The following is a 23,667-nucleotide window of genomic DNA, read 5'->3' as shown; positions in this document are numbered from 1 at the left end:
TCTGTAGGAGTTATTATTTTATTTTATTGTTATTTTTTTCAGGAAATAACTAGGATTTCAAGAAAATAGTATTAGTGGGAATTTGCAAGGTAACTTTCAAAATGAACATTTGAAGGCATCAAATACCTTTGAAAAGTTTCATGTGGTTACTCTATTGATTTGCACTTCCATGTTATTCACTTTGAAGTTCATAGGCTCCAGCAGCTCTTTGTGCAGCTTTCTCTTCCCAGAGTGAAGTTTACCAGTGTATAAGTAAAGCTGTGGCAGTCAACAGCTATTTGTACTGTCAAAGTTCTAAGTTTGCTCTCCTGTGACTATTTACCTCATGATATAAAGGCTTTTCCATTGTTTTAATTCACACTTTAAATTCTCTACGCCCATAGCAAATGAAATAACATAGGAACTTGACTTCTTGAGTGAATGGAAATGCTGCTGTTGTCCTTAAGGGAAATCAGATGAAAACTTCATCAAAATACAGTATGCTAAACCAAACACAAGTGGAACTGGTCTGATTTGGAGATGACAATTAAGATATGCTACTTTGCATGCCTGTAACACCTGTACTCATAAAACACAAAGATGGGAAAGGCTAGAAGCTCTTCTGGCTCATCTCTCTAATTGAAACAGAGTGCTCTATCAAAGATTTCTAGCTCTCTGTCCAGTTGCAGCATAAACTTCCCAGGCAGCTGAATTTCACTGCTTTTCCTGTGAGACTGCTTTGTATTTGCTCTCAGGACATTTTTCCAAAACATCTTCCATTAATAGTTTTACCTCATTACTCTAGAAATGCCCTTCTGTACCTGCACAAGCTATTTATCAATGTAAATTGAATTTTGCTCTAAGCAGCTGGCTTTGACTTTTTCAAAACGTGACTGAAAAGCTCCCTTCCTGGTAAATTTACTCATTGAATCCCTTTGACCATAGCTACATTTCTTGCAAGATGTCTCTGATTGTATTAACCAAATAATCAAATTTTCAAACCTTTCTTAGGAAAACGTGCTCCCCACATTCCTGCTATCTTCACCACTCTTTTCTGAACTCACTTTTGAACTTTGATTTTCAGCGCCACTATTAAACATAATACTTTTAAGTGAAAACTTAAGCTATCAAAAGGCCATTCTGTCCTCTAAAGGTACAAGCATGATAGCAACCTATATGCAATGTGATTCACATATTCTTTTAAACCTTCGCTAATGAGTTGTTTAAAATCATTTGATCCTGGAAAGGGACTTTTCATTGGAGCATACTCAAAGTACTCTCAATACATACCTACCTGGTTATATGATGGCTCATCATAGGGAATGAAGGATCATTCTTTACATATGTTCTGGTGATTTACTTTCACATCCTAAGTGTATTTTCAGTGTGTGGAGGAGAGTTGAACAACCAGGGAAGAAGCACAATTACATGTTGAATATGTGAATTTCTTAAGGCTGAAGGCAATAATTGATTCACTTTGGTTCCTCTTTTCTCTTCCCTAGCTTCCATTTGGGTGTGCTTTTCACCTCAGAAGCTGCAGCAAGAAGCAATATGTGCACAAAAGGAAGACAGAACAAATTATATGTTTATGCTCAAAGCACTCCAATTATCCTACCAACTAATATGAAGTTCAGAAAAGCATCTTATGCACTCGCCAAAGGGTTAAAATGAGTGCCTTTCAGAGTAAGGCACCATGAAATCTGTCATCTGTATTACTACTCTCTTATTTGGATTATTATAGTTGCTGTTATCTTTAAACAAGCTCAGGGCCTATTACTCTAAGCTCCATAAAATCATATAAGAAGCACCCTAAGGATCCCACAATTTCAATTAAAAAAAAAAGGAAGGACAATAGGAAACCTGGTAATTTAATTCTGATGTCTTGTTCTCTGGTTGTTTTCTCATGGCAAAAAAAAAAAAAAAAAAAAAAAAAAAAAAAAAAAAAAAAAACACGTCAATATTTCATCTTATATTACAATGTTTTTACTTTTGAATAAGACATTTTCAATGCCTTTTTTTTTTTTCTTTTCTTAATAAGCTGCTGGTATTTACTAACTGTCCTGGACATCTTATTTTTTTTTCCTTTTTTTTTTTTTTTTTAAATAGACATTTTGACAGTTAAAATATATAAATTATATTTCTTGTTCACAGAAATATAGAGTGGAACGTGAGAAGCACAATTGAACCTGCATATATAGTAATATTGAATGGTGGCTTCAAGAAATGAGAACAGACTGAATGCAAGTAAAATCTGAGAATTGGAGAATGGCTGAGGTGGGAAGACCCCAATGGAGATTGTGTAGTCCAACCCACTGCTCAAAGCAGGGTCAGTAGAGCATTTTACCCATGTGTCCAGCTGGATTTTGAGTATCTCCAAGAATGAAGACTATAACTTCTCTGGGCAACAGATTCCCTTGTTCAATCACCCTAATAGTAGAAAAGTTTTTAAATGTTTAAGTGGAATTCCCTGTATTTCAGATGGTGCCTGTTACCTCTTGTCCTGTCACTGGGCACCACTAAGAGTCTGGGTCGGTCTTCTTTACTCCCTCTTATCAAATATTTACACACATTGATAAGATCCCCCCTGAGCCTTTTCCTCTCAAGTTGTCTCAGCCCCTCTCATATGGCAAGAACTCCAGTCCCATAATTATTTTTGAGGTCCTTCAGTGAACTCACTCCAGTATGTCCCCGTCTCTCATGTACTAGAGAGCCCCAGTCTGGACTGGGCACTGCAGATAGACCTCACCACTGCTGAGTAGAGGTGGGAATAGCACTCACTTCCTCCCAGTTTCTGTTGGCATGCTGATGGGAGTCATAAACGTTATGGCAACCATATGAACTATAACATTAGATCACACCTATAAACCCCTATCACACCTATCACATCGCTATAAAGTCTTCAGGAACTTTGAAGGGTGTGGAGGGTGGAACTGTGCTTTGTTGGGAGAGAGAAGAGTGCCCTGTCCTGTGGCAGATTGCAGTACAAGGGTACCTCAGGGGGATACATGCTGTGGGTTTATGCCAGGAGTGCATATCTTGTTGCAAAGGCATATATATCCTCTTTTGGACACTGTATGAAAGTGTCTCAAAGTCTTAGAAAAGTGTTAAGGAAGCCTTTGAGGCCATGGTGCAGCCTATTTACATCCTTGCACTGTTGTTCCTTCTGAGGGATACATAGCCAAACCAGGCTAGAGAATAAAAAAGAGAATAAAAGAACAAATGTGTAGTAGTGTTTTTTTTACTTGTTTGGCATTTTAGTCACCTTGTTCCTTTCTTCTTCAATATTTCAGGAATACCATCCAAACCAACATTTTATTTTATTTTATTTATTTTATTTTATTTTATTTTATTTTATTTTATTTTATTTTATTTTATTTGTATTTTTTCTTCTTCTGGTTCACTCAGCATTTTGGATTTAAAAACAAAACAAAACAAAACAAAACAAACAAACAAACAAACATAAGGAAATGCTGCTTAATGGCCTCCCTTCTCCTATTTTCCCCATGTCTTTGTAAGACAAAAGTTATTGTAACATGCAATTTTGCTCTCCAGATGCTTTCTATTATATCTGTCTCCTCTCTCCCTGTTGACTGGGCTTTGGATATACCTTGTCTCCTGTCTTTGTTCCTTTCTGTTTTGTATGCATCATCAGAAGTTTGTCCAGAGTGTATGCTAGGTGGCCTGGAGGTGGGTGAGGATCATAGTTTGATAGTCCTTGCCAAAAGGGAACTAAATCCTCTTTTCTCCTTTTAAATTTTCCCTTTTTAAATCTGTCATTTATTTTGTTCAAAGAAGACACAGAAAATAGAACAATCACAGGAATGCCAGCTCAAATTCACATGGCCTCTGTCATCTTTTAGTAGCCTTCATCCTGTAAGTTTAGAGAGCTGCAGTGGTCCATGAAGACATCCACATGTTGTCTTCATATAGGTGGATATGCAACCAATCAGACTGCACATTCAAACATACAAATCATTTCACTGCAGTCCTAATTTAGATCTGCTACAGAACAACCCACAGATAGATCCCTCATTTTGTCTCTGGTAGAGCCATTCTTCAATTTAAAAGTTGCATTTAAATGCAAGCACAAGAGTGTTTTCTAGCAGGACAAAACTTGTGGAAGTAAATGAAGAGTATTCTTTAAGCTGACTGTCCATTCACTGGACATAGGAAGGATCACTACACTTCAAACGTGGATCAGAATATTTTCCTAGTAGTTAAGCTTTATATTACTTAATGCTATAAAGCAGACCTTTTCATATAGACAAAGACTACAGAAAGCCATTCTGTACCTTACCAAGTCTCCCTGTTCTCCCTACTTCCCATGTTTTTGCCTCTTCTGTTATTGCTTTCTCTGCCTTACATAGGAGTCATCTCTAACCCAGATGAAGCTCACATTGGATCAAGAGTCGATGGATCTTTAAATACTTCACAGATTGCCACTCCCTTTAACGAGACATAAATGTGGGTCCAAACAATAAATACATGTCACATGCTGGGCCTTCAAACAGCATCCATCAAATGGCAAGAGCTCCTGACCATCACCTTTTCATATCTTCTTCAAAGGAACGACCTGGGATCACAGGAGCTTGGTTCTAACAAGTCCTTCACAGAGAACAGCCTACATCTCACTAAGTCCTGTGGGTTCTCAGCACCTGCTGAACATCACAGTGCGAAGTCACAGACATCTGTTAAGTTGCTAATAAGAAGCAGTTAAAGTATAAAGTTGCACTACAATTAGCTCAGATTTTGCACATGTCCCTAAACCAAAGTAAATTCCTTTGAATGTAACCTGCCCTCTCATGTGGGCTGGCAGATTATCCACAGCTGACAATGAATAAAGAGTTACAAGAATGAGAACTGACAATTATTAAATAACTACAGCAAAAATTGAATGAACGATAATCAACAATATAAAGTCATAATGTTATGCATAAGACTAATAAAAGTCTCCTTCATTTCTGCAGAAGCTACATCATATTGAGCATTAAATCATTCCCCCTCCCCCCCCCCCCCCATTTTTTAATGTTATAAAAGAGATATTTTGGAAGACAGTTCACCAAGATTTATAGCAAAGCGTTCACTATTCATCCATAATACATGAAACTGGGCCAGGTTGTTATGTCCTGGGGAAATTAAAAAGAATCTTGTGACTCGTGATAGACATTTTGGTGGTGTTTGTGAAACAATTTGGCATCTCAGTCCAGTTCCTAACTAGCTCTAACTGGACAAGGCCCACACCCAAAACCAGTCAGGATTTTTTGACAGCCATGTCTTACTGACAGAAAATCACATTTTTAGGGAAATGGCTTTCTGTTTCTGGGTAATTTCAAGAAATTGCTCCATTCTTTTTCTGTGCCCCCTTTTTCATAATATTAGCAGAACAGTGGTTTAGAGGTCACAACAAGGAGCCATGACCTAGGACTGGTTCTGAATATTTGAACCCAAACATTCTGTCCTAACAAGCTTCATTATGCTGGATTGGCAGGACAACATGGGTTTTGAGAACTAAAAAGAGGCCTTAAAGATTGCTAAAATGTCAGCCTTCATGGAGTGGGATGCAGTGGGGAGGATGGGGGGGGGGGAGTGCATAGTGTTTGATAGGTATTTACAGACAGTAAGTATCAATTACAAATTACCTTCCAGGTCAGTCTTCTGTAACAGGAGAATCTCAGTGCTGTTTAGCTTTGAGAGGAGATTTTGGCTCCAGCTATCACTGCAGCAGATAAATCAGGTAAGTTATTACCTTACATTACCTTACATTGCTATTCTTATTGACACAAAATAGAGCAGTAACGAAGGACATAGTAGAGGCTTTTATTATTATACAAATATAAACTATGAAAACAGAAAAATCCAGAGTCATATAAAACGACATGTATGTAAAACATAGAATTAAATGCAGAGAATTAATACTGGAAAACATATTTCAAGAGAAAACACAGCTACAATTCTACCTTTTTTTGGGTTTTAACTAAAACTTTTAACTAAAAATGTTCCCATTGCTTACCAACTTTTTAAACCAGGGTTATTGATATTTTCACTCAGAGTATTCTTTAACAATTTTGGAAAAAAAAAAAAAAAAAAAAAGTATTCTTGTTGTCTACCAACTTTGCTCTGACCCCAGAAGGCACCACCGAGAACTGAGCTATTTTGAAAATGATTATTAATTCCTTGTTTTTATGTCATGTCTGTCATTTTGGTGGCAAAAAATTCTACACATAGGCTATCCTGGGATTGCCCAATACTGTGATTTTTCTCCCAGCGACCTTTCTGTTTTCCACCGTCAGAAACAGTATTTCATATCTATCAGGACATTTCCTAATAGAAAGGTCAATTTTCAATAAACATTTGCTGTAGTACAATCCCATGTACATCACATGCATCATTTGTTTCAGTTTGCAGGGTTAAGGAGGAAGTAGAGCCAGGACTCTGTAAGCCTGGAAGATCTTTTAGGAAGATCTTGTTCTTCCTAAAACACTGACCAGCTTGGAGCTCTATGGGTCCCTTCTCAAGGCAGATTTTTTTTTTTTTTTCTTGCTGTATAATAATCCAGGCTGGAAAGGAATCAGAATCATTCGTAATGAGCTCTTACATTTTCCAGCTTTGCTGAAGGTTGTATGTCAGGTTGCTGTGCTAACAAAAACAAGGTTACAATTCTGAATTTCTGTGGTAAGATTTGAAGGTAGTTTTTTAACATTTTTCTCCATGCTTTTTCCTATGTAATTGGAGGAAAGAATGTAACTTATTACTTAGGCTGAGTTCAAGAGATTTTTGAAAACTTAATTTCCCACAAATTTTCTGATAATTGCAGACATGATATTAAATCTGAACTTCCATATATTTGAGAATCTTTATTTATTTGTCTTTGGTAAATGCCTTTTCATCTTGTTTATATCTGCCTATTTTAAACACAAAGTAAAAATTTCATGAAAGTTTTCTTGAATACAGTTTGAAATTTTTTGGATCTTCTCTTTGTGGTTTGAGATCTTGTATTCAAGAGGGGAAACAGTGCACATGCAAAGCTTGCTGTTGTATGTTGACTCTGTAAGCATAAGTATCACAGTGTATTTGTTTCTTAGATCAATAATAGTGAAGAAGATCTATTCTGTAGCATTCCCCAAAAACAAAAAGCTGGAATCTCGCATGTGATTTTGGTCTCCCACTGTAAACAGGAAATAGCTTTTAGGTCTTTTAGCCCAGATTAATTTTCTCTTCCTCCTAATACTTTGTTCCTTCTGACATCTGAAGTTTTGTTGTGGTTCCTCATAAAGGAAGTTGTTTTCTGAGAAAGATTTTGGAATTTATTATTATATGTGGGTTTTAGGGGCCCACCACAGAAGTTTAAGATATATATTACCTACACAGATGCACAATGCAGCCAAGTATCGATGCAATTCATTTTGAAAGGAGGAAGTCATATTTTGAAGAGATGTCACGTAAAGTCGAACCATGGTCCTCCACTGATAGATTATGACCAAGTCAAAAGAACAGGATATCAAAGAACAGGAGTGTCTTCTCTTTTGAAATAGAACCATCTCTTGAAAAAATTAATGATCACTACATGGGAATAGTTTGTCCTTTAGTTTTCTCCTGATCATTATGTCCTGATTGTGGTGCCTAGTGTGCTGCCAGGATCCTCTATGTTCTGACTTGGTGCAGCTGGGAAGAAAGGAGGCAAGTATTCAGCAGGATATCCAAGGACCAGCCTTCTCTACAAGAAACTTCATGGATGTAACTGTGCAACACACTCTCCTAGAATGCATGCAAATCATGCTGATGTGTTTTGCAGCAGAAGTTCTCCTGGTTCTCCAGGCACAAGTGCACTTGTAGGCCAATAAAGCTATAACTAGACTTTAGCTTTGTCAGTACAGAAGTGCTGTAAGAAAATAAATAAATAAAGGAGGTGGATGACACAACATGACACTAGCACGTGACTCTTGGCATAAGTTTCTGACATAGACCTGATCTCAGTCTCAAGACAGTGCAGCTTGCATACCTTCTTCCTCCCAGGATTGTGCCTAAAGTATAGCCCAGACATTAATGCTTAAGTGACAGGATTTTGAGGTGACATGTGAAGGGTAGAAGGGATGGGAAATTACAAGCTTGGTGGCAGAAGAAGAGTTGAAACCACTCCTTCTCACTGTGAGACTACAGCAAATATACTTGCGTTAATCGGTTTGCTTTCATTTTATATTCTTCCTGCCTGCTTTTAGTGAGAATGAATAATGTCCATGTCTCATAACACCTCGGTAATAGTTCAGCAGGATTGCTGTGACCTTTTCAGGTTGGACCAGGCCTGATTAGCTGCAGATTTCGATATATGAAACTCGGCAGACAAGCCAGGCTTGCAGGGTTTGTACTACTGCAGTTTCTGTTGAGGAATGTAAAAGGATCATTTCTGTTGCTCTTTGAAGAGAAAAGTAATAAATTGATGGAAATGGAAAATTGAAGTGAAATAGTGAAAAGGATTTTATTTTAATTAAACCACGTGAATTAGTTTTTGCAGATAAATATGTTGCTCATTTGTTTTGTTTTGTTTTGTTTTAAAGCCATTTGAACCTTCTATCTGCTTATGCCAAAGACGAACCTTTCCAGGTGATCAAAAATGTAGGCTTCTTAACTGATGTGAATGGCAGCCTTCCTGTTTTAAATTCCAAGTTGTAAAAAGAGAGTTGCACTGTCAATCAGCCAGCAAATGGTGCTGCACTGGCCTTTCTAGAAAAACAAACAATGGGTAATAAATGACTTTATGGTAGGATTGAATTTAAAACAAAAAAATCCTTATCAGTACAATATGTTTTCTGGTCCACTAAAACTCTTCTGTTTTAATCTGTTCCAGCTATGTTACATTTCCCATTTATAAAATTAGAAGTCCTTCTAAAAATATGTATGTATGTATGCGTAAATACATGCAACTGTGACTATATATATACACTTGAATATATAGAAGCACTTTCTGTACATACACAAAGACAGAATTAGAGCAAAATGGCACCCTAAATGATACTATTTCTTTGAGCAGTACTATTAATATATGGGACATTTCCATCCTTCCTTCTATTCTGAAATCTCAATTTTTATTTAAAAAAAAATAGTCTGTTGTTCCTACAGTTACCTTTCCACCCTCCCTCAAAAAAAAAAAAAAAAAAAAAAATCTCAGGGATGCACAGTTCAAGTGGTATATTGGCACTTCTTCACTCGGAGAGGTTTCAATGGGGACAGTCCCGGAGGAGATGGTAATTGTTAGCAGATGAACCAGTTCTCTGGCTGACCAAAGCATAGAAGGAAAATGTGGGAGAACACTGTAGTGAAGATCATCACTATTTATTGATCAGAATTTTACTTTGTTGTTGTAAGCGGCATGAGTGAAAGTAAAAAAGATTACAAAACAAACAGAAAAATAGATTGCTGGAGTTAAACTGCATGCAGAGAGTCTTTCGAAGCTAACAGGTACACCTGAAACCAAACCGTATGTTATCTGCATGCAACAAATATATGGAGTCTGTTGAATCCTACTGGATTACATTCATAAAAATATAGAAAAATGGGAAGGGCATCTATTAGGAAGATTTCTGAGATTGTCAAAATGGAATAACTGGAAAAAAAATATTTCTTCCACTCTCCCTTTCCATCCCTTTCCTGCCTTTCTACCACATAAAAAGTATGGCGCAATGAACCAGCCCATTGACTGTCTTCCAGAGCCAATGAGCCAATATACTGAAGGCTGGCTAACAGACATAAAGGGAATGCACTGTATTAATTTACTCAGACATGTTTTTCTACAGTTTGCAACACCTGTGAAGGAGACTCAATCACCTAGTTCTCAGAGTAGTCAAGAAATCTTCTTTATGCTTATGCAATATAGGCAGTTGGTGTTCTTTACTCAGACTTTTCTCTGACTCTTTAAAGGCAGCACTTGAGTATAATGTTCCTGTATAGGTGTATGCACCTTGCACCTATGTTATCCATTTTTCTCCAGAAGAAATTATTTTGGGACACAACTAAGGTTTTCGATTTGGATTTCTCCTGTATATTCAGCAATCCCATCAGAGCAAAAATAAAGAGACAGGTACCCTCCTGTTCACATGTATCAGTTATGTTTGTTCAGGGAATTTGATGCATTCAGGAAACACTGGTCTTACCAGGTGTGAGCAATACAGTTGTGCAGAGCACTCACAGCATCACATCAGACCTATTGCATAAATACAAAGTCTTGATCTGCACCTAAGTGAGAACTCAGATGAATCTCCAAATTTTTACATTTTCTATACTTTCAGAAGCCTTCTGGAATATCAAGGAGAATATACCAATCTTACTCCTACAATGATGCTCTGGAAATCTGAGAGAAAACTGCATGTGCCAGGCAGCACAGTAGAGAATTGCACCTCTTAAGGCAGATAAGGGTGAAAGATAAGACTGCCTACATGTGCAAAGGATATGCAGCACAAATCCAACTCTCCTTTTTCTATGCCTCACCCCAGGAGCTACAGATTATAACCTTTCACCTTATAGTGCACACAATCAGTGCTCAGCTTGCAAACGTAGAGCTAGTTTTATGCTGGAGTTTTCAAAGAGCATGGTTCCAGTGAATAGACACAGTCTTCTCTTTTTTGGCTCCCCACTAAGCAATGCCTGCAAAATACGTCAGACAAATGTTGTAAAGGTCAGGGGCCAATAGCTGACAGGAAAGCTGGTTCTCATGGCTCTATCCACAGGATAGGGTGGGTGCATTTCCCAGTGTGGCCCACAGTCCTGGTCTCTTGGTGCGCATCTGGTTACTTTCTCACTGGGTTTCAGGTTAAAACACTGGGGAGCAACCTCACCTTCCTTTGGAGGGAAGCTAGGGCATACAAGCAAGGTACATTTCAGTAGGTTCCCCATCCTCAAGGAGGGAACAACTAGTGCTGTAATGTGTGAATCTGCTCCAGAGACTAGTTAGAACTATTATATCCCTTTTTTTTTTTTAACATTATATATACTTTACATTGACCGAAGGTCAAAAACATTTATATCAAGAAGGTGCATTCCACAAGCAACATGGAAATGGCATGTTATGCAACACGTCAGATGATTGTCAGTGAAAGGAAGAAAACATAGGAGAGCTTTGTATGCCTTTGTGACTTGCCTTCCAGCCTGCTCTGTTCCACAGGTTGCATGGAAAACTCACGGGACATCAGAACTGTACATAATTGCAGCCAGTGGCTCAATGGCAAAAGATTCTAACCCCTGTACTATTATTTTAAAAAGGAACAGGGGCTTTTAGGAAAATAAATAAATAAATAAATAAATAATAAAAATAAAAATAAATAAAAATAAAAATAAAAATAAAAATAAAAATAAAAATAAAAATAAAATAAAAATAAAAAAATAAGCACACTTAGATGCTGCCCTGCTTAAAATCTGGCCTGTGCACTCTGACTTGAGTGGTGAGTTTGGAAAGTGCCATTAAGGAGGTCATATTGTAAATTCTAACCTGTCTGGTAGAAAATAGGCTTAAATCATTTTCCCTGGCCCATGCCTGGGCTGCTGTGCTATGAGTCATGAAGCCATTCTCTCTTTCCCTTTCACACCTGGATACCTTGCACACTGGTGGTTAGACCACTTGGAGGTGCAAAACTGGTTCAAATACTACCAGGTGGTGTGATGCCTTTACCAGGAAGCTCCTGTGGCTAGCCAGATGCATACGCTTGCAGCAGAGCATGACTCAGTGAACGAGGATGACCTTTTCTGAAGTTCTGCAAATGCTGTCTTATACTTTTTTACCTTTTACTGCAGGCATCTTCAAATATACACTTTTAATTTACTGAACAAATTATAACATACTAAACACAAACCTGTGAGAGCAGTCAAACACTGAAACAAGTTGCTCAGGGAGGTTGTGGAGCCTCCATCCTTGGAAATACTCAAAATCCAACTGTACACAGTCCTTGTTAACCTCCTTTAGCTGCCCCTGCTTGAGTGGAAGAGCTGGACTAGATAAACTCCAGAGGTGCATTCCAGCCACAAATATTCTGTGATTCTACAATCTGGGGGGAATTTTTTTTATATATATTTTTGTGTGAGCAAAAAGCACTAGACAAAAATGAAAATATTTTGGATCTGACTGATGAAATATATTTATTGTTTTAGCCATGGAATTGCAAATTCAATTACCGTCTTAATTCCATTTACTGAACCCTGCTAAATTCAGACCTTATTTTGACTATGTTGAGGTACAACAGTATTGATGGATGTGTGTGGTACCACTGTGACTGGGATGTGAAATCATCTGTTTTCTCCTCACATGCAGAGGCATTGCAGCAATGATTAATAATGTATTTTTCCTTCAGCATCTATTTACAGAGGTCTTCATTTGCAACACACGATTTCTTTTTTTTTTCTTTTTTTTCTTTTTTTTTTTAATTTTCGTTATGGTGAAGTCCTTTATAAGTGATATTTACGGAGCAAAATAGGTGCAGATTTTCCTGAGATGTGTAGATGAGCTAATTCCACATATTATCAACCTGGCTTCAAGAAATCTGAGAAACAGAGGTCTTCCAACTGAGATTTATTGAATTTTCTTAAAGCCTTGAATTGTTTTCCCTTAAAGCATTTACTTCAGTAGATCTTTATCAATTTACCTGTGCATACATGAAGATCCGTATGCAATGACACATGTTTACAACAATTTGCTGAAAGTCTCCATATCTAAGGTTATCTTTGCATATTCATGAATACACCTAGGGGCTGAAATATCTTTTCTGAATGACAGATTTTGCCCTAATGATATACAGTATACCATTCAAAAAAAGTAATGACATTTGGATTGGACAGTCATTTCTGAAACATGGTTTCATGGTTCTTCAAAGTGTTCTTGACATTTTTAATCACAACAACCACTATTTTATTGTGGTGAAACAAATGATAAAGTTTTAGATAATCTTTCATGAGATGTATCAATGAGAAGATTGGAAATTCCTCAAACTCTTGCACTTTCTTCTTTCAATTGATCATTGCCATTTTTTTTTTATTCGAGATCCTCCAGACACTGGAAAAATCATAATGTTAGGTAAAGTTACTAAATAAACATTGGGAATAGACAGCACGGTGTTGAAATACAGGATTATATTATTAAAAATATATTCCCATGTTTTATTTATATAGGTTTATGATTTATTCATGGCAAAAACCTTTAAAAGATGTGAAAGTGGTTTATTATGCTGATTTGTATACATTAGGCAAATTCACCATTCATTTTCTCGTTTAATATGGAACACAATCTATTTAAACATATTGCAGTGGAGTAGTATGTACATAAGCAGCAAGGAAGTTCATTTATTGATTTACAAATTTGCTGAATATATCAGTTCTTGCATCAGGGTTTTTCTCTCATACAGAGAGCTACATCAACCAAAGTGAGAATTACTAAATGAATACAAAATGAATTTGTGTATTTATCAACTATGCATATATGATCAGATTGTCTATACAGTTAAACCAATAAAATCAAATCATTCTTATCAATGTAGTTTATTCCCATGGTACACATAGAACTACCTTAGACAGGATGTATTTATTCCCTCTGCAGATGTCATGCAGTGGTTCGTTGTAAAGTGTTTGTGCAAAAGAATCAATTGTTCAGTTCAAGCAGTTAAACCTAACCAACAAAGACTGGTTATAATCTTTCTCTTAAGCTCTGGTTCATATTCTGAACTTCTGAATAAAAATAATGCCAGTCTCTTGAAAAGATTAAGCTCTTTAAATTATTGTTATTATTAGCAGTAGTAGTTGTAAATGAATTATGGCATGCCCTTTATTCATTAGACACCTGTAACAATGAGTACACATTCATAGTGGCCACAGCTTGGCAAAGCTGGTTAAGCAAGTATGTGCTTAACTTTCTGCTAGTGTTCAAATTAATGCAACTTAAAATATAACTGATTTAAAACAAGCTGTGATATGAGCTTTGCTCTGCTTTTGATGCCCAGACACAGGCCAGCCATACCATCAGCAGTCAACAGGTATGGACTTTCCAGTGTAAGAATTTTCCAGTGTCTGCTGTCAGATAAAGTGATGCTAAAGGAATGAAAATGAGGAAAACTTCTCACCTTGGCTACTTCCTTTTCCTGGGACATCACTTCCAAAAAAGCAATGCTCTGATATTTGAGCCAAAGAAGAGGGGAAAAGAAAAAAAGAAAAAAAAGAAAAGAAAAAAAAAAAAAAACAAGCAAACAAACAGTTGTGGGGTTTGTCATATTCATATTCAAAGTTATTTAATAAGTTCCTATGGTGAAGAAGGGAAAAATGACTCCTAAGACTAAAATGATAAATAAATAACCCTGATATATACATTTTCTTTCATTCCAATTCATCCCAATGTGCTCTGTAAATTGAAATAGTCTGACATTTATATTAAGCTGGAAGGGTCATTGGATTCAGTTCTGCAGAGCAAGACATCAGAGTTTAGAGTCCCACTGATCATTTGTGCCTCTCAAGAACAGGCTTTGGATGAATTAGCACTACTATTAATCATAATAATACATCTATGTCCTGGTTCTAAGATTCTTGAGATGTTTTCCAGAAACTGCAAACTGGCATGATACTAGCCAAAAAAACATTAAAGCATAGGTCTGAAGTCTCCAGTGAATCCTTCAGAAACTGCATAGCTCTCACAGCATAATATTTCTGACAGGAAATATACACTTGAGATGTTTTAAGCTTGAAATGTCACATACACAATGGAGCTTAAGCCTGAGAACAGCTTCCCCTGTTTCCAAGATCATAACACTAATATTATAATTGAGAGGATAAAATGCCACTTCCTTGCTTCCCATACCCCTCTCCAAATGAAATGTGAGTCACTTCATGAATTTTATCTATGGCAAAGCCTAATGGAATAATTCCAGCCTGTCCTGGACAACCTTGCTGCCCAATTCCCTCACATACACACTCACACACGTTATTTCTGCTAGCTTGGGTTTCATATCCGCCTCTGCCCAATCGTTTGTGGCAGGCTCTAGTGGTAAAGCAAATGCTCTGCTGCTGTTTTTCCCCTTAGAATTACAGATCGCTGAAGAAGTAGCTTAAAACATTTCCACTTGAGAAAAATGTGATGAAATTGCTAAAGGTTCAGCAGTCTTGAAACACTAGCAGGCTATTGACACCAGGATTATTCCCAGACATGATCTTTCCTTTGGAACCTGCAGTTGAAGTTTGCAGTATTTGTACGTTTCATGCCTCCTCTGTGTAGCCTGTCTCTCTGGCTGATTTTCTTCCTTTCTTTATCTGAAGCTGGCATTTTTTCCACTCTCAATAATTAAGCTGTCTAGTTGTTAGAGACATGTCTATTTTATCACATGTATGTCTCGTACACAGTTGAAAAAGGAGATCTCCAAGGGAGAAGAAGGCTGGCGTCTCTGCTGTTGAAACGGTTTCAATCTGGCCTGAATACTTTGCCTGCAGTGCTGCAACCCACAAGGGGGTCTTAACCTCTGAAACCTGCTGACTCAAGAGTAATTGGCCAGCATGATGCCACTGTGACCATCAAGTGGAACAAATAAAATTACCCACCATTTCAGTGCCGTGATTGTCTTCTACCACTGCATGATTCCATGAATACCCTGGAGGACTGACCTGCTTATAATAAACAAATTGTTTTCTGGGCTCCTTTTCCATTGCCTGTAGGGGAGTTACAAGAAGACAGAACCAAGCTGTGTTAACTATATTTAGTGATTTTTTATTTTTTTTTAAATTGCATCAGATGGTTCAGATGACTAGATACAGTATGATCTTTTAAAATTATATCCTCAAGAAGCAAACAATTAGAGAGAACGGCATCTCCACAAGGAAACTCAAGTTTACACAGCAATAGAAAGTTATAAATTCAAAGAATTCAAGAGGATTACACATATCCAAGCTGGACGACTTAATTCATTTTCCTGGGCAAGACAGCTTAAAAGCAGGGATTCTCTTACTCTATACACAATTTTGTAATTTGTTTGCATAAAAGCAAGCTGTTTACACTCCAGGACATTGCTATATAAAGGTCGTTGCCAAAACTTGCTGTCTCCTATAACAGTATAAAACCAGAATTTCTCCCATGATGGCTGTGGGTTTATTCAGATACACACCAGTGTAACTGAGAACTAAAGTTGGCTTTCAATCCCTGTCTAAAAGAAGCTCAGTAATGAATAGAGGGGGAGAACTGGGGTGAGGGTGGGGTAGAGGGGAATGAGTCAGTTCTTGTTCTCATGCTTTTCCTCCTTTGTGACCAGATAACAGCACCCCCAATATTGGGATTCATGCAGAGGAGATAATATGACCTAGTAAACACATCAGCTGCACTAAGAGCGTGAAACTTTAATTTAGTGTTTTCAGTAACAGCTGATAATGGCCCTGATGTGGCCACAATTGACTGCAAACATGCAGATTTAGTCCCAGTCCCATAAAGTTTTGTACTAACACTGTATGAAATTGCAGTTGTTTCAAGTTTCCCGTCTTCATTTGAAAAAGAGCAAAACTTGGAGAGTATGTGAACTGTTGTTTTGGGAAAGCAAATAGAGGATCCCAATGAGTTTTGCAGAATCAAATCATGTTAAAGAATAAATAGACCAGATTAAGATGTATAGCAAGTTACCTTGCCTTGAATAACAGCAACAATTTTAGATAACTGTCAGCATATATCTGAAAACATACTGCTGTTTGTTGCCAGATATTTCATTTAGAACCCATTCACTTAAATCATGTCCATAAATGTAGGCAGACCATTAAACACATTGTTGAAAGAAGGCTTGAAAAGACAAGGAAAATGTATACTTTTATTTTTCCCTTGCATTCTTTCAGTTGTTATGTATGATTACCTATATCACTGCTAGATCCACTTCACTTGGCTTGTTAAGATATTTTGAGTGATATTTTACATATATTTTCAGCTTTCTTTCTAAGATTTGAAACCAACACATTAACAATGCTTAAAGAATGAGCAAGAGTGCTTATCTGGTTCTTCCAATCCAAAGTAAGGTCTCAGCCTGAACAGACCATGTCATCCGGAACAGTTCTTGTAAATTAGAAGGAGTCTGACCCGTTTCAAATTTAGCATGCATCCATTTAGCGTTTGTTTTATTTCCAGCAGATATGGGGTACAGCAAACCTACAATGATTGTACCATACACAAATCTTTGCCTTGTCTACATATAAGTTTCTTTCTTCCTTCCCTCCCCTTTCACCGCTCCAGCCTTTGTATGTTAAGCAAGAGAGAGAATAAGAAAAGAGAGACTCATATTTGAGACCATAAATCTTTCAGGATGAAAAGGACAGTCAACAAAACTACAGTTAAGCAGTATAACAGACAGATAAATCATGGGATACAAGAATTCCCTTTTATAGATAAACCCACAGAAAACAGGTCTCCATGACTGTGAGGCCTGTGAATTTTACTGGAACACTCATCAGAGTTTGAATGATAGAGCACCTTATGGAAAAGATTTGAGACCTCAGGACTAGTATCCACCTCAGTACAACAAGGAAAATTGTCCAGTGCCCAGGCATCTCTAACTGATCATACTATGTTGCAACCTATCAGGCTAAGCTCCCATGTGTGAGAAATTTTCCAAATATTTTCATAGCCAGCAGGCAGATCATGCACTAACCTTTGCCATAACATACACCCAATATGTGGATTGTATGCTACATACATGGGTCTTTTGCAAGTCACAGAGCTTCTCTCCCTCTCTGCTCCAGAGGGTCTGAAGGGCTGTGACCTGTCCCAGAAGCCACAAAACCCTCTGACAATATAGAACATGTATATGCATACATATATACCAATGTGTATACACCTCCTCCCCACTCAGCCCTGGAAGCAGATCATGAAACTGGAGAAGAAGATCTATTTTATTTGCTCAGAGGCCATCATGGGGCAGGAATGGTATTATCTGAGTATCCTTAAACAGGCAGCTTTTTCCCTTTCTTCTCTGGAAGTTGGTTGTATACTTTGAGTCTCTCAATGAACTTTGCTGACCATTTGAAAAGTCTTAAGTAAGCTACTGAGGAAGGAGACATTTGAGCAGCAACAGATCAAGGACACCAGCTCCTGCACACTTTTCCTCAGGGAACCAGGATCTCCAAGACCAGCCAGCACCCGGAACCTTCAGAGCAGGCTGCTGGGAGAAGTCATACTGAACAGAGGCAGTTTTGCTGAAATCTGGGAGAGAAGACATTTGCACAGTTGGTTATAATGCTTTTGGAAATATGGAAGATTGTACGCCTTACTAGGAAGAGAGAGAAAACAGATCACAAACATGAAGAGTAATCGCTGGCAGATAACTCTGCTTCTCTGTGAAACATAATCCCCAAATACTCTGGCAAGAAGATAGATCATTATACCATAATGATGAGCATTAGTCTCAGGTCTCAGTTTTTCAAAGAAACTACGTTTAAAAATAGACTTCCTAAACCTTAGGGCCTGGAAGCTTGTGCAGACATTAAGACTTGTCTGCAGCTCCTTACTTTACTCCTACATTTTCCCGTCTGCAAACAACTGCTGTGAAAGTCTGCATAACATAGACCTGGACTTTATAGTTCTCAGTGAGGCAACGTGTCACCTATATTTATACTACTGTGATCTTATTAAAGAAGGAAATCCTGTCAGTAGTAATCTCAAATTCCTTCAGTTAACATAAATTAAAGCTCTTCACTTCTTTCTTGCAAAAGGATTTTTTTGTTTTACCTTAATGTGCATACATGTGCCTATTAGTACATACTTTTTTTAAGTTTCTGTTGTGTTTTTCAGTGAAATCCTAATGGCAACTGACCACAGAAATTCTCTAAATGTTGGTTAGTAGCTACAGAGACATAAACTCACAAAAGCCTTGACTAACTCTTGCTGATAAACATATCCTTGATGTAATTATTGGCTTAAGTCAGAGGAAGTGTAGTTTTCTGGCTGTAGCAAGCAAATGGAATCTGGAAGCTGTGTGGGTCTATTTGTGGCCCTGTTACAGGGGGTCTTTGTGAACTTGGCTAATGTAATTGTAAACTTTCTGAGCCTATGTATCCCTCTCAGTGAGATGATGATACTATTTCTACTCACTCTAGCTTTTCTAAGAAACTTTTTTCTGAGCCCCCAGTCATGAAGATGGGCACTGCAGTTCCAGGTAGAGATCATGTTAGGAGACCATGATGTTTCTCCATGTTAGACAGCCATGATCAATGATATGATCAATGATATTATACAGTGCAAATCTAACAAAACATTTTCAGTTTTTCATACTTTGCTGTATCTCATACTGAACTCATTTTGGCTTTAAGGTCAATGGTGTTTATTATATTTTTGTAAGACAGTCAAAGCAGTAGTAATAATGAATACATGGATTGTGCTCTAACAGACTAACAGACTATTAGAGATTCTCAGAGATTTATTTTTTTTTTTTTCAAATACAGTTAAGTTTCCTTTATTAAAAATGGAAAAGGTTTATACTTTCTTTGGAGATACTGTGAAGCAGGCTCTAAGATAAAGAAGTCAAATGACAAGGATTTCTTGTACAGATTTCATGGTCATAAAACATAAAGTGGTTACAGAAGCTGCAGCTGAACAAAAGGCCTTTTTATATTTTTATCCTTTCTGAATAGTTCTTATAACTCTATAGCAAACTTAAGACCAACAGAAAAGGACTGGAAGTCATGATGATTAATGTGACAAGGGAATGAGGAGGTCAAACAAAGGCATTGCTATTGTCCATAGTCCTCGTCACAGCAGGTGATTTGTAAGGTTAAATCCATTACAGAGAAAAGCAAAACACAAAAATTGAAAATGCCATGCCAGTACAACTTGTGGGAAGAGGGCAGTGGTTTTTGATGCCAGATCAGCACATGGGTTTGATGGTGTGTGAGGAGCAGAAGCCACACAAGCACCTGGAAGCTGTTATTACTGCACCCATTCACCTGTTTCTAGCCATGGCCAGTCTTCAAAGGAATGCAAACAAATAAACAACCTAGAGGCCAAGGTATACATCAAGGCAGTCAAGGAAGTGGGAATTCCTTCCTGGCCAGTATAAATATAGTATAAAACAAATGATCAACAAACAGAAATCACACAACCCCTTGGAAATACCAATAAATCACCTACTTCCGAGCTTTCACTTTTCAGTCCTGAACTGTCTCTTCTCTAAACATGAAAAACTCTACTCTTAGCAATGTTTTAGTCTTTTCTACTCACCACCTGTCTGGAAGGCCATTCCAGGACATTGTTCCCAAAACACTCAGAATCCTCTGAAATCCAATCTCCAAGCTATGGCTGCAACAGTGGGCAGCAATGCAGCTCCTGTCTGGAATAAAAATAGTAGATAATTCATACTATTTGTCCAGCATGTTGAAACTAGAAGATAAAGGTAGGTCAAGAGCTCACCACCCTCCTTGTGGCCTTTGTCTCCTTTGCAGCATTCATACCTAGAGCCACTCAGCACATGGGAGAAATGCTGCCAGGTAAATACAAAAACCTTGATTGAAGTGGTTGTGGCCTTTTGCACCTGCATAAATTTCAACTCCTATCTTGAATTGGTTTAGAAAATAGCCCAGACAGTACTCATTTCAGCCTCAGTGCACTCCTGAGAGTTGTGTGAGTGAGACTGCTTTACATCTTCCACTCTAAGCAGTTGTGAAGCCACCCCAGGTGATATGCACAAGTGTTCTGTCATTGTTATGAGGGTCAGTGTTAAGTCCATCTCATATCCATGCAATTTTTCTCACAGGACCTGCATTTCTTATGTGTTTGTTTGTTTTATTTTGTTGGGTGGGTGGGTTTTTTTGCTTGATTTGTTTTGTTTTGTTTTTCCCACCCCGTAATTTATCTTTGAGTTGTAAATGCTTTAGTGTGGAAGTAGTGATACTGTAGCAGAACTTCTGTTATCACAAGGTTTTGTTGATAGCAGCAGTTCTTGACTAATAACACTTAAGTGAAACACTGATATACAGCCGCTGTGATTACAAACCTGGGATAATATACGTGCTATCATTTAAAAAAAAATACCATTGCAGAAAAAAGGATAGACTAGAGAAACTGTTAAACAAAAATTCTCATCTCACTTTAATCACAAGGAGATTCTTGAAGTATTTCTGAATGACTAAAGAACCACAAAATATTTAACGAAAAGAATTATATTGGACAGACAATGCAGAGTATGAAAAAAATGTTGTGCCTTTACATTGAAGAAAACAAGTATAAAACCAAGTACTTCATCCTCTGTATGCATTTTTTAACAAAACCAGGACAAAACACATTCTGACTGGAGGCTATATTTTGGGTTGCTGGGTCTAGCAGATGCAACATGGTATATCAGAGAGCATTCCCTAGATACCATAAACAAAGTTTAATTATGAATTATGTATGCTTCTGGTCAGCCAATGAATGACAGTGCCTGACCTGCTGAGGATCTGGGATCTGCTACTTAATAGTACCCAGTAATGGAGTGAAAATCTTTTGGGGCATATAAAAAGGTGGGCCCAAGCCATGAAGGTATTAAAATACCATTTTAGACATTAAATAAATACATATTATGAGAACAAAGAGAGGGAGGTGGTGAGAGGTGATCAGTTATTCATCTCTATTATTAGCATTCCACCAGCTACTAGGAAGAAAATTAATTCTGTTCTAACTGAAACCAAGACACATATCTTGTGAATTCAGCTATGGAGTTTTACATCTTGCATCTATGCAAATTGTTATATTCATAATATATATATACATGCTAAGAACTGTTAATTCATTGTTATGAATGTATATCAATCGTATTTGCAATCAGCAGTATTATGAGCTTCACAAAATGCACTGATAGGCTTTTGGCTTACATATGAGACCAAACAAACATGAAGATTTTAGAGGCTCTCTCTGCTTATTTTAAATGCTATAAAACATACTTTACAGAATAGAAAGTGGCTTCAGTAACTGAAATAAAAGGCCTCTCTAGATTTTGATCCGTTCATTCTGGTGCACTTGTTTCAATAGATATAGCCCTTCCCCTGCGAGAAACACAGTCCAATTTCTTTCACATTCTCTAGACAATAAACTAATAAACCAAAATAAAGCCCGAAACTGCAATGTGATGAGAGCCTTCTGGGAGTGTAAGTGGCCTCCACCTCCTTTGTCTTACAGGACTGGGTACTTCACATAGCAGCAAGACAGATGGAAACAATGTCACTGGAGGCAATTCACACCTTTCATCAGAGAGGGGGGAAAAGAGAACATCTACACTATTTTCACAAGGATGATCTGAAAAGTGCTTTCCCATGAGTAGGAAGGATCCTCAGAGCCTTACTTTGAAACACTCATGTTGCTTACTGTGAAGTATATCTTGAAATTCGACGGCAAAAAATAGAGTTATTCTTACTCAGTCATTTATGGCTGAAATTTTCACTGTAGTTGCTTGACTGTGGTGGAAACCCCAGGACAGATGTGCATTTGAGATTAACCTATTCTGTTTTGTTGCCTTAGAGGACACTGCTAAAATATTACCTTGCTACAATAAAAAACATAGATATGGGAAAGTCATCTAGTCCCCCTCACTAACAGTGCAGACTTACCCTCTGCAGAGTGTTCCCTAGTGCTTTGTCCAGTCTATTTTTAAATGGCCTAAGTGATGAGAATTTCTGCAGAGGAGAGTTCACAGGCAGCCCTCTCTCTCAAACAAAGCTCTGAATAGATAAAGAATAATAACAATAATTTTATCAAGCTTTCTCTCTTTCACCCACCAAAGTGCTTAGGGTGCTAAGTAGTCATCATAAAACAAGTTCTCATTCCAACCAAGACCAGCAATGTTAAAAAGAGATCAGTAAAGAAAAAATAACAATAAAAAAAAAAAAGACGGGAGTACAAGGGCCCTAACAGATGTGCAGCTCAGGAGCAAAAGGGTCTTACAGTAAGGATTGTTGAAGCAAACCTTCTCAGCAGAATTCATAACTGTTCGAGCTCTAGGGCCAAATACAGGGAAGTTTTCATAGTGCTTAACTGTCAGTGCCCAGCAGGATATTCAACAATCTTCAAGCATTCTTAGTATTTCACATATCCAGACCTACAATGATGGAAACTGAAGACCATATTTCTGAGCAAAGCTCTTGAGGTAACAGAAAAAAAAAAAATAGAGAGATATCATTTTGATTTGTTCATTTGCATCAAACCCAACAGGTGAGTGCTACAATTTTAAGCACATTGTAAATCTTCTTTCTGTATCTGCTAAATTCTTTCTGACCGGTAGTTGCAGCAATTTGTCAGGTAATACCAAAAGTGAAGAATAGAATAAAAAGCTTTACTATCTTTAAACTCAAACAAATGCCTTTAGGAAAAAACAAGAACCAAAACCTAAGTCGAGTGCCTGTCTTTTCCATCCACGTTTGTCAATGCTAAAGCCCTACCGGTTGCTACTTGTACCAGAAGACTATTGCAACTTCTGTAGGGGGAAGGAAAAAAAGAAAAGAAAAGAAAAAAAAAAAAAAAAGTGTTATATTTCTTTTTGACAGAACCATTAAGGAACTCTGTAATGTTTCAATCTGTGGTCAGTGTTCTGTTTTGCTTGGCTCGCTAAACCCTCAGCCTCAGCTGGCATTTCCTAAATTAACAGCACATTCACTCCCCACATTAAGACAGTCAGACAAATGGTTCAGCCTAAACTAAGCAGTTTGACACTCATGTGCTTCAGCAAAGCTGAACAGCATCTCATG

General features: G+C 37.5%; 1 long non-coding RNA gene across 2 annotated transcripts in view; it reads right to left on the bottom strand.

Annotated features, from left to right (window-relative positions):
* Positions 1 to 15,681: 15,681 nt before the first annotated feature.
* LOC119716087 (uncharacterized) overlaps positions 15,682 to 23,667 on the bottom strand; it is a 62,834-nt gene continuing 54,848 nt past the window's right edge. For both annotated transcript variants that reach the window (XR_011807542.1, XR_005263770.2), the window contains 2 exons: positions 20,174 to 20,282; positions 15,682 to 18,160 (listed from right to left, as the gene is read on the bottom strand). This is a non-coding gene — a long non-coding RNA (uncharacterized lncRNA). The remainder of the gene's footprint in view (positions 18,161 to 20,173; positions 20,283 to 23,667) is intronic.

This window comes from Anas platyrhynchos, chromosome 2, assembly GCF_047663525.1.
Source record: "Anas platyrhynchos isolate ZD024472 breed Pekin duck chromosome 2, IASCAAS_PekinDuck_T2T, whole genome shotgun sequence".
In the NCBI taxonomy this organism is placed as follows: Eukaryota; Metazoa; Chordata; class Aves; order Anseriformes; family Anatidae; genus Anas; species Anas platyrhynchos.
This window is presented reverse-complemented; position numbering and strand designations above follow the sequence as displayed.